The sequence below is a fragment of the Glycine max genome, chromosome 8 (assembly GCF_000004515.6).
Source record: "Glycine max cultivar Williams 82 chromosome 8, Glycine_max_v4.0, whole genome shotgun sequence".
NCBI classification, from domain to species: Eukaryota; Viridiplantae; Streptophyta; class Magnoliopsida; order Fabales; family Fabaceae; genus Glycine; species Glycine max.
In genome coordinates, this window is record NC_038244.2 from 26,792,208 (window position 1) to 26,804,260 (window position 12,053).

The 12,053-nt window shown below is 47.2% G+C and overlaps 1 pseudogene; it reads left to right on the top strand.

The window, feature by feature from the left end:
• Positions 1-3,202: 3,202 nt before the first annotated feature.
• On the top strand, positions 3,203-8,541 carry LOC121175232 (uncharacterized; annotated as a pseudogene).
• The last annotated feature ends 3,512 nt before the right edge of the window (positions 8,542-12,053 follow it).

The window sequence follows — 12,053 nt, forward strand, 5'->3', positions numbered from 1 at the left end:
TGCTTGATTACAGTGAACCCTCATCTAGAGCTTTTCTCTTTGAAAACCTATTGTTGCTAGTAGTCCCTACTGCTACAATATGTTCTTCAAAGGGGATGATACCTCTAGAAACCATCAAGAGAGATATAACTACCTTGGGGATTATTGCTAAAAGCCTAGTTAGTTCTCTCCCTCATAGGTTCCTTAAATAGGGGCACGAAGCAAACACGCTACGTGCCATTTTTCACACTGCCATGCATGAGTATCATATACCCTTTTGCTTATGTTCAGTAAATATTGTCATACTGTGTACATTCCCGCATTGTGTCTTTTGCATAGGCATTGCATATGGGTTCTGTCTTGATCCCTACTGTAAACAAACCAACGGAGGGTCCGTGTCGCCTTCTTAAAAACGTGCGTTGGGGCATTTTGCCACCCCTAGACGTCGTATCTAAGAAGGGGACAAATTCCCCGGACCCCCGCATTCCTAGATTGCATCTGTGTCATATGCATTCCATCATGCGTTCATCCATTCCACCCATGAGATATCGGAGTTTTGATTTGCACCAGCTTTTATCTCACTTTAGTAAGCATGGGAACAAATCAAACCGGCAAGAGGTTCTACCAAGTCAAGGTCAAAAGCCCAGATACCACCAGCATCAAGGAATTAGGGCGGTTGATGGAACCCCTCCAAATGCAAGCCTTCCGCAAGACTTACGGAAAGATCTTAGAGTTGACCATAGCAGAGGTGTCCATAGAAGCCATTGCATCACTTACCCAATACTACGACCAGCCTTTGAGATGCTTCACATTCGGGGACTTCCAATTAGTACCAACCATTGAAGAATTTGAGGAACTTCTAGGATGTCCTCTCGGGGGAAGAAAGCCATATCTTTCCTCCGGGTGTCTCCCCTCTTTGAGCAGAATTGCAACTGTGGTCAAGGATTCAGCAAGAGGTTTGGACCGCATAAAACAAACTCGGAACGGCATAGCGGGCCTACCACAGAAGTACCTAGAAGACAAGGCGAGGGGTATGGCCAATCAAGGAGACTGGGTCCCGTTTATGGATGTGTTAGCTTTGCTAATTTTTGGGGTCGTCCTCTTTCCAAACGTGGATGGTTTGATAGACCTAGCAGCAATCGACGCTTTCCTTGCCTACCACCATAGCAAGGAAAGTCCGGTGGTAGCTGTCTTGGCAGATCTATTTGACACATTTGACCGAAGGTGCGAGAAGAGTAGCGCACGGATCATCTGTTGCTTACCCGCCCTCTGTGTTTGGTTGGTTTCACACTTGTTCCAACAAGACACAAGACATCCATGTCCGCTCCTGAGCCATCGCTCGTGTACTGAAAAGAGGAGAATGGATTGGGACCAGCTCTTGGCCGGGATAGGAGGTAGAACAATCAGTTGGTTCCCCCGATGGAAGGAAGGAAAAGAAGGAGTCCTTTTCTCATGTGGAAGGTACCCAAACATTCCGCTGGTAGGAACGAGGGGTTGTATTAATTACAATCCCACGCTCGCTATAAGACAACTAGGGTACCCCATGAGGGGAGCACCAACGGAAGAAAGCATGTCTCCTTTCCTTGTGAGGGATCTCGGCGCACAAAGTTCCAAGACTATACAAAGAATCCATAAGGCATGGGAAACCCCGTTAAGGAAAGATCAAGAGCTTAGAGGCATTCGTAATGGCATCATTGGTGGGTACCACGAATGGCTGAAAGTTCGCATACGAGGTTTAGATTGGCTCGCCAAGTTAAAAGTCGTCAGCGAAGAGAATTTTGAAGCACCGGAAGAGGACGAAGAAGTCCAAGCTCTCAAAAGCGAGTTAGGAAAGGCAAAACTCGCCAAGGAGAATTTCAAGTTGGCTGCTACACACGTTCGGAAGGAGTGTGCCGGGTTACGGGAAGAGAATACAATTACCGCAAGAGCCCTTGAACAAGAGACCAAGAGGGCTCGCAAGGAAGAGTATGGCCGGAACAAATTTCGCGGAGCTCTATGGGGTAGCAATAGTGAACTCAAGTTGCGAAGGGAAGAAAGGGACCAGTCGCGAGCACATAGCATGGTTCTGAAAGAGGAGTTGATTGCTTGTTCAAGGTCCAAAAGAAGCTTGTCTCAGCGTTTATGCGAGACAGAGACCAACATGTTAGCTATCATCGCCAAGTACGAAGAAGAGTTAGGTCTAGCCACGGCCCACGAGCATAGAATCGCGGATGAGTACGCTCAAGTATATGCGGAAAAAGAGGCTAGAGGAAGGGTGATCGACTCTTTACACCAAGAGGCAACCATGTGGATGGATCGGTTTGCTCTTACCTTGAACGGGAGTCAAGAACTTCCCCGATTGTTAGCTAAGGCCAAGGCGATGGCAGACACCTACTCCGCCCCCGAAGAGATTCATGGGCTTCTCGGCTATTGTCAGCATATGATAGACTTAATGGCCCACATAATTAGAAATCGTTAGGAAACTTGTATGGTCTCTTAGACCTTGACTAGATATGACTTCCTTTTTGAAATAAAATGAGTTGGTCCCATGTTTCTACTCCAAAAAAACTTGTGCAAATCAAATCACTCCTACATCTCATCTCTAGCATGCATTTTCTTTCTTTACCCACTCCTCACGTTTGGTTTTTTAGGGAAAAACACCATAACTAAACGCGCCGCAAGGGATCCCTATCGCACCAGATCCAAATCTAGAACGATGGGTGATCAAGAGGAGACGCAGGAACAGATGAAAGCCGACATGTCGGCTCTGAAAGAACAAATGGCCTCCATGATGGAGGCCATGTTAGGTATGAAACAGCTCATGGAGAAGAGCGCGGCCACTGCCGCCGCTGTCAGTTCGGCTGCCGAAGCAGACCCGACTCTCTTGGCAACTACGCACCATCCTCCCTCAAACATAGTAGGACGGGGAAGGGACACACGGGGGCACGATGGCAGCCCTCACCTGGGATACAATCGAGCGGCTTACCCTTATGGATTGCCGCCCAACTATTCACCACCCATCTTGCAAGAAGATGCGGGCCACATTGCTTCTCCCGTCCATGAAAAAGAGCCTCCTCAGCAGCCCGACGAAGTCCATAAAGACCCTCAAGATTATGCTCGGAGGGATGTCGAGTTTTATCCCCCGATCCCCGAAGGGCCGGCACCAGGCACGTTGCCCCAACCCAACATCGCAGCATCGCCAATAGTTTTGTCTATGGAAGGGCCGCCCCCGGCAACTGAAGAAAGGAGGAAGCTCGATCTCCTTGAGGAAAGATTGAGGGCTGTGGAAGGATTTGGGGACTATCCGTTTGCAGACATGACGGATCTTTGCTTAGTACCCGATGTTGTTATTCCCCCGAAGTTCAAAGTGCCGGACTTCGACAAGTATAAAGGGACGACTTGTCCCAAAAACCATCTCAAGATGTACTGCCGTAAGATGGGCGCTCATTCTAAAGATGAAAAGCTGTTGATACACTTCTTTCAGGATAGCTTGGCCGGAGCTGCGGTAGTGTGGTACACTAATTTGGAAGCTTCCCGTATCCGTACTTGGAAGGATCTGATTACCGCCTTCCTAAGGCAGTATCAGTACAATTCTGATATGGCTCCTGACCGTACTCAACTGCAGAATATGTTTAAGAAAGAGGGTGAAACCTTTAAAGAATATGCGCAGCGATGGAGGGATTTGGCGGCACAAGTAGCTCCTCCCATGGTTGAGAGAGAGATGATCACCATGATGGTAGACACTCTGCCAGTGTTCTACTATGAGAAGCTAGTGGGTTACATGCCGTCCAGCTTCGCGGATCTGGTGTTTGCCGGGGAAAGAATCGAGGTAGGATTGAAGAGAGGAAAGTTTGATTACGTTTCCTCCACAAACGGGAACGCCAAAAGAATCGGGGCAACAGGGGCAAAAAGGAAGGAAGGAGATGCCCATGCCGTCTCTTCAACACCCGCGTGGGTCAAACCCCAGCAAACACCTCATGGTGCCCATCAGTACGTGCAACATCACCCAAGCTTCTCGGCTCATGCTGGGAACGCCTCTAGTTCAACACCCGTGCAGCCTAAGGCGCCCACCCAGAGGGAAGCTCCCCAAGTTCCAACTCCGAACACGACTCGACCGGCCGGTAATTCCAACACGACAAGGAACTTCCCTCCGAGGCCATTGCCGGAATTCACCCCGCTCCCAATGACGTACGAAGATCTTCTACCATCCCTCATCGCCAATCATTTGGCCGTGGTGACTCCCGGAAGGGTCCTCGAACCCCCTTTCCCGAAGTGGTATGACCCTAATGCAACTTGCAAGTACCATGGGGGTGTCCCGGGGCATTCCGTCGAAAAATGCTTGGCCCTCAAGTACAAGGTCCAACATTTAATGGATGCTGGATGGCTGACTTTCCAAGAGGATCGGCCCAATGTGAGAACCAACCCGCTTGCCAATCATGGAGGGGGAGCAGTTAATGCAGTTGAATCCGATAGGCCGCACAGGTCTAAACCTTTAAGGGATGTGGCAACCCCTAGGAGGTTTATCTTTGAGGCCCTACAAAAGGGAGGTGTGATTCCCCATAGTGGGTGTAAGGAGGATTCCTGTCTGCTACATTCCGGCGAGATGCATGACATGGAGACGTGTTTGGAAGTAGAGGAATTGTTACAGCGGATGATAGATCAAGGTCGACTGGAAGTCGGCATTGAAGGAAAAGAAGAGCAGCACATATGCATGCAATCTACAGAGGGGAGCGGTGTTGCGAAGCCCAAACCCTTGGTGGTATACTTCACTAAAAGTGCAGCCTCGCAAAAGCCCGGGCACCCCTTAATGGCCAAACCTGTTCCTTTCCCGTATCAAAATAGTCACGCGGTCCCGTGGAGATATACACCTCCGGGGAAGAAAGAAGAAGAAGTTACTGACGTCAGCTCGCTGTCGGCTAAGGTAACAAATATCACGGGACTGAGTGGTGTGACCCGTAGTGGTTGTGTGTTCGCGCCTCCGGACCTACCGGTCCAACCCGCCGACGTCAAGGGAAAAGGAAAAGTGGTGGAGGAACAAGATGGCGAAGCACCCCACGCTTCGAATAAAGATATTCCAGCAAAGGGGCCCCCAGAGAAAAAGGATGGTAGAAAGGAGGTGTCGCTAGAGGAAGCCAGCGAGTTCCTTCGGATAATTCAGCAGAGCGAATTCAAGGTTATCGAACAGCTCAACAAAACCCCGGCTAGGGTCTCGCTGTTGGAGTTACTTATGAGCTCCGAGCCTCATCGGGCTCTGCTAGTAAAAGTGCTGAACGAGGCTCACGTGGCCCAAGATATCTCGGTAGAAGGTTTCGGAGGGCTGGTCAACAATATCACTGCCAACAACTATCTTGCCTTCGCCGAAGAAGAAATCCCCGCCGAGGGGAGAGGGCATAATAAGGCTTTACACGTATCAGTCAAGTGTATGGACCATATCGTAGCCAAGGTACTCATCGATAATGGTTCCAGTTTAAACGTGATGCCTAAGAGCACTTTGGAGAAGTTACCATTCAATGCTTCCCACTTAAAACCAAGTTCAATGGTGGTTCGGGCCTTCGACGGCACTCGCCGAGAGGTTAGGGGAGAGATCGATCTCCCAGTACAAATAGGCCCTCACACCTGTCAAGTCACCTTCCAAATAATGGATATTAACCCCCCTACAGCTGCCTGTTGGGGCGCCCGTGGATCCACTCAGTGGGAGTTGTGCCTTCTACACTCCACCAAAAGCTGAAATTCGTAGTGGAGGGGCACTTGGTCATCGTGTCAGGCGAGGAAGATATCTTGGTAAGCTGCCCATCCTCCATGCCTTATGTGGAAGCCGCAGAAGAATCGTTAGAAACTGCTTTCCAGTCTTTTGAGGTGGTCAGCATTTCCTCCGTGGACTCCCTCTTTGGGCAACCTTGTCTGTCCGATGCAGCGGTAATGATGGCCCGAGTTATGTTGGGGAACGGTTATGAACCCGGGATGGGTTTAGGCAAAGACAATGGCGGCATAACTAGCCTGATAAAACCCAAGGAAATCGTGGGAAGTATGGTTTAGGCTATAAGCCCACTCAGGCGGACATGAAAAGAAGCATCGCGGGAAGGAAGAACAGTGGTCAGAGCTCGCGTTGGAGACAAGAAAGTGAAGGAAGCCCGCCCTGCCACATAAGTAGAAGCTTTATAAGTGCGGGTCTGGGAGACAAAGGTCAAGTGTTCGCGATATGCGAAGATGATGTTCCGAGTACTTTGGATTTGGTACGACCATGCCCTCCTGATTTCCAGCTGGGAAATTGGCGAGTGGAGGAACGCCCCGGCATTTACGCAACAAGCATAATGTAAACCTTTACGGTTTTAAAAGCTCTATAGTTGGGCCTAGGCTTTAGAGTTTTCATTTTGTTAAGGCTTTGTGTCTTTTGTTTTTGAATTTATAATACAAGGATCTTTCTTCATCTGTTCCTGGTCTCTACCCATTCTCATTCATTTGCATGTTTACTTCTTTTTCTGAAACGGCAGATTCGATGACGAGTCCCCCGAAGGTACTAATACCTGGGACCCGTCTATCAACTTCGAGCAAGAAATGAATCAAACGGAAGATGAAGGAGATGAGGATGTGGGACTTCCTTCGGAACTAGAAAGAATGGTCGCCCATGAGGACCAAGAAATGGGGCCTCATCAAGAAGAAACAGAGCTAGTAGACTTAGGAATTGGCAGTGGAAAGAGGGAAGTAAAGATAGGTACAGGCATTACCGCACCTATCCGTGAAGAATTAATAATCCTGCTAAAAGACTACCAAGACATCTTTGCTTGGTCATACCAAGATATGCCCGGTTTGAGTTCTGACATTGTGCAGCACCGATTACCTCTAAATCCCGGGTGTTCCCCGGTAAAACAGAAATTGAGGAGGATGAAGCCCGAAACATCCTTGAAGATAAAAGAAGAAGTGAAGAAGCAATTTGACGCTGGATTTCTGGCCGTCGCTCGGTATCCAGAATGGGTTGCCAACATCGTACCAGTTCCTAAAAAAGATGGGAAAGTACGAATGTGTGTAGATTACCGGGACCTGAATCGGGCCAGTCCCAAGGACAATTTTCCTTTACCACACATCGATATCCTCGTAGATAACACGGCCAATTTCGCTTTATTTTCCTTCATGGACGGTTTCTCTGGTTACAATCAGATAAAGATGGCGCCCGAGGATATGGAAAAGACTACTTTCGTCACCCTGTGGGGAACGTTCTGTTACAAGGTGATGTCCTTTGGACTCAAGAATGCCGGGGCAACTTATCAACGGGCCATGGTAGCTTTGTTCCATGATATGATGCATCAAGAGATCGAGGTCTACGTGGACGACATAATTGCTAAATCTAAATCTGAGGAAGAACACCTTGTCAACCTGCGGAAGTTGTTCGAAAGGCTTAAGAAATATCAATTAAGGTTGAACCCCGCTAAGTGTACCTTTGGGGTCAAATCAGGGAAATTGCTTGGTTTCGTTGTAAGCCAGAAAGGGATAGAGGTAGACCCCGAAAAAGTGAAGGCTATCCTTGAGATGCCAGAACCCCGTACAGAGAGGCAAGTCCGAGGTTTCCTGGGGCGCTTGAATTATATTGCCAGATTCATATCGCAGCTCACCGCCATTTGTGAGCCGTTGTTTAAACTCTTGCGCAAAAACCAAACTGATCGGTGGAATGAGGATTGCCAAGAGGCTTTTGGAAGGATCAAAAAGTGCCTAATGAATCCTCCCGTGCTTATGCCACCAGTACCTGGAAGGCCTCTCATTTTGTACATGACAATCTTGGACGAGTCAATGGGGTGTATGCTGGGGCAACATGACGAATCCGGGAAGAAAGAGCGCGCTGTTTACTACCTAAGTAAGAAGTTCACGACCTGTGAGATGAATTACTCCTTGCTCGAAAGAACGTGTTGTGCTTTAGTATGGGCATCCCATCGCCTAAGGCAGTACATGCTGAGCCATACTACCTGGTTGATATCCAAAATGGACCCGGTTAAGTACATCTTTGAAAAGCCAGCTCTCACAGGACGAATCGCCCGGTGGCAAGTCTTGCTATCTGAGTTTGATATAGTCTACGTCACCCAAAAGGCGATAAAAGGAAGCGCTTTGGCAGATTATTTGGCTCAACAGCCTCTTAACGACTACCAGCCCATGCATCCGGAATTCCCGGATGAGGACATCATGGCCTTGTTCGAGGAAAAGTTGGACGAAGATCGGGACAAATGGACTGTATGGTTTGACGGAGCGTCAAACATTCTAGGTCATGGCGTTGGGGCAGTGTTGATCTCTCCGGACAATCAATGTGTACCTTTCACAGCCAGGCTAGGATTCGACTGCACCAACAACATGGCCGAATATGAAGCATGTGCCCTAGCCGTCCAGGCAGCAATTGACTCCAATGTCAAACTACTCAAGGTGTACGGCGACTCAGCGTTGGTAATCCATCAGCTGAGAGGGGAATGGGAAACTAGAGATCCCAAGCTGATACCCTACAAAGCCTACATCAAGGAATTGGCTAAGACTTTCGATGAGATCTCCTTCCATCATGTTCCCCGCGAGGAAAATCAAATGGCGGATGCACTTGCTACGTTGGCATCTATGTTCCAGCTAACACCGCACGGGGACCTACCCTACATTGAATTTCAGTGTCGTGGCAAACCCGCACATTGTTGCCAAGTGGAAGAGGAACGGGACGGAAAGCCTTGGTATTACGACATCAAGCGATATGTCGAAAGCAAAGAATACCCGCCAGAGATTGCCGACAACGATAAAAGGACATTGAGGAGGTTGGCAGCCAGTTTCTTCATGAGCGGAGGCACACTGTATAAGAGAAATCACGACATGACACTCCTGCGATGTGTGGATGCCAAGGAGGCAAATCACATGATCGAGGAAGTCCATGAGGGCTCGTTTGGAACGCACGCCAACGGGCATGCTATGGCCAGGAAGATCTTAAGAGCAGGTTATTACTGGCTTACCATGGAAAGTGATTGTTGTGTCCATGTGAGGAAGTGCCACAAATGTCAAGCATTCGCAGATAATGTCAATGCCCCACCACATCCTCTGAATGTCATGTCCGCCCCTTGGCCTTTCTCCATGTGGGGAATAGATGTCATCGGGGCCATTGAGCCCAAGGCCTCGAATGGTCATCGCTTCATCCTCGTAGCAATAGATTATTTCACCAAGTGGGTCGAGGCGGCTTCATATACCAATGTCACGAGGAATGTGGTGGTCAGGTTCATTAAGAAGGAGATCATCTGCCGATATGGTTTGCCAAGGAAGATTATCACGGACAACGGCACCAACCTGAATAACAAGATGATGGGGGAAATGTGCGAGGAGTTTAAAATCCAGCATCACAATTCCACACCCTACCGGCCAAAGATGAATGGAGCCGTGGAAGCAGCCAATAAGAATATCAAAAAGATTATCCAAAAGATGACCGTGTCATACAAGGATTGGCACGAGATGCTCCCATTCGCGTTACACGGTTACCGGACTTCAGTGCGAACGTCAACTGGGGCAACGCCGTTCTCATTGGTATATGGGATGGAGGCGGTGTTACCGTTTGAGGTAGAAGTCCCGTCATTAAGGATCTTGGCAGAATCCGGATTAAAGGAATCAGAGTGGGCTCAAACACGCTACGATCAGCTCAACCTCATTGAGGGTAAGCGCTTAACGGCCATGAGTCATGGGCGCTTATACCAGCAAAGAATGAAGAGTGCATTCGACAAGAAAGTACGCTTACGCAAGTTCCATGAGGGAGACCTTGTGCTAAAGAAAATGTCCCATGCTGTCAAGGACCATCGAGGGAAATGGGCCCCGAACTACGAAGGGCCTTTTGTTGTGAAGAGGGCTTTTTCCGGAGGAGCCCTGGTGCTTACCAACATGGATGGCGAAGAGCTACCTTCACCCGTGAACTCTGATGTCGTCAAACAATATTATGCTTAGAAGCTGGGGCAATTAAGGATGTCGCTGCATGTTCTCTATCTTTATGCGTTTTCTGGATTTCCCCCAGGGATTTCCTGTCTGTTGTATCTCTCGTTACAATCTTTCAAAGAAATGAACATGGATTGAGGCTTTTAGTCCTCACGTTAGTTTCACACCTTGCGTTAATTTGTGATCGCCTGAGCCCTTCCGCTCAGTTCATGGGATCCCCCAAGCGCTTAATTAGAATTGAACCTGAACCAACTTTCCCTAAATTTTCTGCGTTTGAAAACATTCATGCATACGCATACGCATACGCATGTATATTGTTGTGGTAAAACAGGGGCAGGATCACCTTGGGCTACCTTCTGGAGTGAGACAAAACATGAACGGCAGAAACCAATCAAGGTAGGGTAATGATGCGGTCAAGATTGGCCATACCTGGTTGTTTATTACTTGCAGGTACTTAAGGATGAACGCAAGCGGGGATGGGGTCACGACCGACCGATCGTTGCCCTTCTCTGTGCGAAACAAGCAGGGAATGTCGCTGCAAGGCAGCCCCGTATCCTTTGTATTTTGCAGCTTTCTTTTACTATTTGTTTGTTTTAAAAAGGAAAAGAGTAATAATAAAATAAGTAATCAACGCCTAATTCTAACCTAAGTAAGTTCAAGTTAGGCAAAATGCTAATCCCTGAGGAGGGAGGGGACATGGTTAATGTTCCCCTCGAAAAAAAAAAAGAAAAAAAAAAAAAAAAAAAAGTGCAGGTTAGCTCGCCTGGGCGAGCTGAGCTCGCCTGGGCGAGCCACCTCTGCACCAAAATATAAAAGTGACGAAAGGGGGGACGTTTTTTTCATTCAAAAACTTCTTTTCCCCCTTTTCAAAAGCCATACCCACGGGATTTACGAGTTTGCAGTCCTAGGGTCATCATTTTTCGCATTTTTTGATTCCGTTTCGCGCTTTTGTTCATCACCAACAAGTAAGTATTCCATCCCTAAGCTTTCTAGCTTTTCATTGGTGTATTTTGATCTCCTTTTGGTGCTCTAAATTGTGGGAATGTGCTCAAATACGTGGGGCAATTTTGGTTTGTTTTCTTGCTTGATTAAGTTGAATTGGGGGTTTGTATGAGATGGCCCTAGGCCTATAATGCATTTTGAAGTAATGGGGCATGCCACATTGTCCCCGTTCTCTTGCTATTGATGCCTAAACGCGCGCCCACCAAGTGTTCGGTGAAATGCCTCAACGGCATTAGCGCGTGATTGTTGAAGGGAAACAACCCATGGGGCAATTTGGTTTGCACATATTTTTGGGACATGCATTCATTTTCGAAAGAGCTAGAGTAATAGCCCCGCATATGTCCTAGGCCTAGAAACTAAAATTTTATGCAAAAAGAATACAAAAGGAGGTGCATATTGGGTAAAGTTACCCTTTTTGGCCAGCAATCAGCTATGGGCCACGCTACAATATTTTCCCTATGCCTAGAGGGTTAGGAATGTTGCTCATCATAAATGTGTAGGTTTAGAATAGGTAGCGAAATACCTTTGGCAATTTACACTTTGGGTATGAATAGCAAAATACTTGAATGTATGTATATATAATTTTTTGGTAGTCAAAATGTCTCGCAAAAAAAAAAAAAAATATATATAAATATGTTGCATGTTATGTGAAGAAAACATATTACAAAAAATATACCTTTTAATTTGAATACAATTTTAGTCCGCAAAGGAAAATATGCTTGAATTTGCATGCGGCTTTAGGTAGCAAAAACTTGAAAAAAGGGATGAAGTGTAGCACCTTTTTGTGAAGATAGTCAAGATTCATCATGAAGTTTGTGTATATATAGGTATTAGAAATACCAAGATGTGCACATGTGCAATTTTTGGTACCCCAAAATGCTTTGAGTATGCATGTATGTAAATTCAGCCAAGGAGATGTGTGTGATGTAAGTAACAAATACACCTTGGCAGTACGTGTAAATAATCTAGGTAACGAAGCTGCCTTGATTGTATATGGGTGCACTTTTTCGGTTAAATGTCTTGTGCAAGAGAACGTATGTAAGGAAATATGCGCATAAGCTTGCTCTAAAATTTACATTGGTGTTTGTATTTATGGGAGGAGGTTATATGCCATTTTTTGCTTTTAAGAGTAATGTCCCACTGGGTAAAACTAACTTTCCAAAATG